This window comes from Benincasa hispida, chromosome 5, assembly GCF_027475165.1.
Source record: "Benincasa hispida cultivar pf3 chromosome 5, pf3_genome.v1.1, whole genome shotgun sequence".
In the NCBI taxonomy this organism is placed as follows: domain Eukaryota; kingdom Viridiplantae; phylum Streptophyta; class Magnoliopsida; order Cucurbitales; family Cucurbitaceae; genus Benincasa; species Benincasa hispida.
Window position 1 is genome coordinate 9797674 of NC_143482.1, and position 4648 is coordinate 9802321.

Consider the following 4648-nt stretch of genomic DNA (forward strand, 5'->3'; position numbering starts at 1 on the left):
AGGCAGTAAGTGTCAGCCAAATGGTTGATAACTGCTGCAGTCACGCCCTTCTCTAGGCTAAGAGGGTGGTCTGGGGCGGGGTGTGACAAACTATGACCCAGAGATCAAAAGAACATTTCGCAGAAGACAGAAAGACAGACATCGACAATAAGGAAGAACTCATAGAATGGCTTAACAACCTGAAGAACGAGACGTAAATGAAAACAACATAATGGCAAATCCTATCCTACTGACAAATGATCGCTATAGACCCATCCGGGACTATGCGCCACCAAACTTGTATGATTTCTCCCCAGGAATCATGAGACCAGCATTGAATGGATCAAGGTTCGAGATGAAGCCAGTAATGTTACATATGATACAAACAGCAGAATAGTTTAGAGGACGACGTGGTGAAAATCCGCATGCCCATCTACGAAGCTTCATTGAAATTTGTAACACTTTTTTGTTCCCTAATATCTTCGCAGAAGAGGTTCGACTCACGCTATTTCCATTTTCACTATGCAATAAAGCAAGAAAATAGGCATACTCCCTCGAAACAGGAGAGATAGCTTCATGGGAGTAAGTTGTGGAGAAGTTTATGAAGAAGTATTTCCCTTCTACAAAGAATGCCAGAAGGAGGAAATTGATCACCAATTTTGAACAAGAAGCAGATGAATCGCTCAGTGACGCATGGGTGAGATTCAAAAGACTAATGCGCGACTACCCACACAATGGATTGTCAGATTGCCTCCAAATGGAGATTTTCTATCATGGACTCAATTATGCATCGCAGACAGCTGCCAATGTGGCAGCAGCAGGAGGTCTACTAGACAAAACATATGATGAGGCAATGAACATTCTTGATTGCATTTAAAAAACCATGAAGTTTGGCAAGAAAGCGATCAAAGAGAAAAACCTAGAGAAGGTAACACAAGTAATGGTGCCATCGCATCATTGCAAAATCAGATGAATGCAGTGATAAATTTATTGCAGGGCATCGCAATAAAAAATCTCGGAACGCAAAGAGGGCAAGTCAACGCGATAGAACAAACAAGCACCAGTTGTGCTACATGTGAAGAATCGCAATCGGTTGAAGAGTGTCCACGAAATCCGCAGTCAATCTACTTTGTCAAGAACAAACCTTTCTTAAACACGTACAACCCCGGATAGTGAAACCACCCTAAATTTGCTTGGAAAAATAACCAACAACAAGGCTATCAACCTATGACGCAAAAAGAAGGACCATTGGAATTTTTCCAAAGAACTAACGGTCAACAGCAACAACAAGCCAACACCTCTCAAACACCGCCATCATCCTCTCTAGAGAACTTGTTAAAACAATACATCGAAAAGAATGAAATGGTACTCTAGAACCAAGCGAATTCCTTTCGCAATTTGGAAATCCAAATATGACAAATTGCGGGAGAGCTAAAGAATAGACCGCAGCGGACACTACCGAGCTCAACTGAGCTCCCACGCAACCTGGGGAATACAGGGGAAGAACACTACCAAGCAGTCACCTTAAGAAGTGTAAATGCGATGGTGGAAGTTAGGAAGGAGCCTAGTAGGACCGATTCAAATGCGATTGAATCAAAGAAATCGTTGAAGCAAACTGAGTCAAAGGAGCCCTAAATTATGGAACCTGAAGATGTGATCACCTCTAAGCCTTCAGACCATGGAACAGTGAAAGTACAACTACCTCCATTCCTTCAAAGACTGAAAAAGAAGCAAAACGATGAAGGTCAGTATCATTGCTTCCTGAAAATATTGAAACAACTACACATCAATATTCCATTTACAAAAGCGATAGAGCAGATGTCGGTGTATGCCAAGTTTTTGAAGGATATGGTTTCGAAGAAGAGAAGTACAGGAAAATTCGCCACAGTGGCATTAACACAAGAATCAAACATTATAATCCCACCAAAGATGCACGACCTAGATAGCTTTACAATACCCTGGTCAATAGGAGGGATCTACATTGGTTACGCATTATGCGATCTTGGGGAAAGCATAAACTTAATGCCCCCTTTCAATCTTCAAACAATTGAATGTAGGTCTGCTGACACCCACAACGGTGACTCTTCAGCTTGCAGATAGGTCCTTGTTACACCTTGGAGGAAAATTGAAGGATGTCTTGGTCACAATCAACGAATTCATTCTACCTATAGACTTCATCATTCTAGATTATGAAGCGGATAAAGGTGTGCCAATCATATTGGGACGACCATTCTTGTTTATTGGTCGTGCTCAAATAGATGTGTACAGGGGAGAAATCACAATGAGCATAAATGGAAAGAAGCTCAGGTTTAATTTTATCAAGGCAATGAAGTTCCTAGAAGATGAAGGCTTATCAGATTCTGATGATGAACATACTTGCGTTGAAGATTTAGAGTCCGATGAAGAAAATGAAGAAAGAGAGGATGCGACAACCTCCTTAGAAACCTGCCATGTAATAACAGAGATAGTGAACAATGAAGAAAAGTGGAATTTGAATGAAGAAAGAAAAACATAGAAACCCTCCTTAGAGCAACCACCTACACTGGAGCTGAAAACTCTACCAAATCACTTGAAGTACGTTTTCCTTGGCTAAAATGAAACCTTGCCAGTAATCATATTCTTCGCGTTACCAAAAGAAAAAGAAACTGCACTGCTCAGTATTCTAAAGAAATATATTAAAGCAATCGGATGGACGCTCGTAGATATGAGAGGTATTAGCCCGACGTATTGCATGCATAGAATTCGGCTCGAAGAAAACCAGAAAGGCTCGATAGAACCTCAACACAAACTGAACCTTGTGATGAAAGAGGTTGTTAAAAATGAAATCATTAAATGGTTAGATGCCGGCATTATATACCCTATCATCGATAACATGTGGGTTAGCCCCGTGCAATGCGTTCCTAAGAAGGGCGGGATGACAGTAGTTCCCAACACAAATAATGAGGTGATCCTCATGAGAACTGTCACTGGCTAGCAGATTTGTATGGACTACAAGAAGCTCAACGCGATGACAAAGAAAGATCATTTCCCTTTACCTTTCATTGATTAAATGCTCGACCGACTAGCAGGGAATGACTATTTCTGTTTCCTTGATGGGTATGCAGGCTATAACCAAATTATGATCGCACTAGAGGATCAAGAAAAGACCACATTCACTTGTCCATATGGAACGTTTGCCTTTTGTCGCATGCCTTTTGGACTATGCAATGCACCGAGCACGTTTCAAAGGTGTATGATGGCAATCTTCTTCAAGTATCTTGAAGACTCAGTTGAAATCTTTATGGACGATTTCTCAGTCTATGGGCAAACATATGAAATCTGTCCGAAAAACTTGGAGAGAATATTGAAAAGATGTGAAGAGACTAATCTGATGCTGAACTGGGAAAAGTGCCATTTCATGGTTAAAGAATGAATTGTGCTTGGGCACAAGGTTTCAAAGGATGGGCCAAAGGATGGGGATAAAGCAAAAATTGAAGCCATAGAAAAATTTCCACATCCAGCAATTGTGAAAGCTTTAAGGAGTTTCTTAGGACATGAGGGGTTCTACAGACGATTTGGGAAGAACTTCTCCATAATAGCTCGATCGTTGAATGCGTTGCTAGAAGTTGACAACCCTTTTGACTTTGATTGACACTGTCTCACTGCATTCAAAGCACTGAAAGGCGTATTGACTACAACGCCTATTTTGATCGCACCCGATTGGACAAAGCCATTCGAGCTGATGTGCGATGCCATCGGATATGCGATGAGAGTAGTACTGGCACAAAAAGTAAAAACAATGTTACACCCAATCGCATATGCAAGCAGAATATTGAACTCCACGCAGGCGAATTACACTACCACAGAGAAGGAACTTCTAGCGATAATCTTTGCGATTGAAAATTTAGACCTTACTTGTTGGGATCAAAAGTTGTAGTCCACACCGACCACTCGACAATAAGATATTTAATGACTAAAAAAGATGCAAAGCCAGGACTAATCCGATGGGTTCTCCTACTCCAAGAATTTAATATGGAGATAAGCGACTATAAGGGAACGGAGAACTAGGTCGCTGACTGATGCGTTATTTTATGATTGTGGAATTATGGATGAAATGTGATGATGAAAATGCGTTGAGCACTGAAGTTTTCTTAGTGGAATCCAAGTGTAAACCCCGCTGAGTTTCCTGGTAATTCTAGGGTCGAACTCAGGGACTTGGGAAAACAATATGCGGTGGTAATTTTTTAGAAAACTTTGCGGTAACCAAATAAATCAAGTAGTTGTTGGGAATGTTGTTTGCGGTGATAAAAATAAACAAATGCGGCAGAGTTCGAAAAGAGTTGATAAAATGGAAGATGCGATGAGTATGTGGTGAACGGGTTGAGAAGGGTTTCGACTAACACTTTCTAGGATGCGTTCATGCAACACACATACAATAGCAAACCATCTCTCGATGCGAATGCTATGGCTTCTAATGCTAGAACGCATGTGATATATGCGATAAGTCTATAGAACCTACACATAAGTCTTTACTCTTATTTATGCGCTGACAAAATGACACACACATAAATAAGGCGACTACATAATATCGTACCTATCTCTAGGATGCATACGATGCAGGTTGACAAACAAAGCTTATCTCTAAGTCCCTATCTCTTGTTTATGCAGATCTAATCTTACTCTCTCGAGT

The 4648-nt window shown here is 40.9% G+C and overlaps 1 non-coding gene across 1 annotated transcript; it reads right to left on the minus strand.

Moving 5' to 3' along the window:
- Positions 1-613: 613 nt before the first annotated feature.
- LOC120078900 (small nucleolar RNA R71) lies at positions 614-720 on the minus strand. The gene has a single exon (XR_005482175.1). It is a non-coding gene; the product is annotated as a small nucleolar RNA R71 (small nucleolar RNA).
- Between the last annotated feature and the right edge of the window lie 3928 nt (positions 721-4648).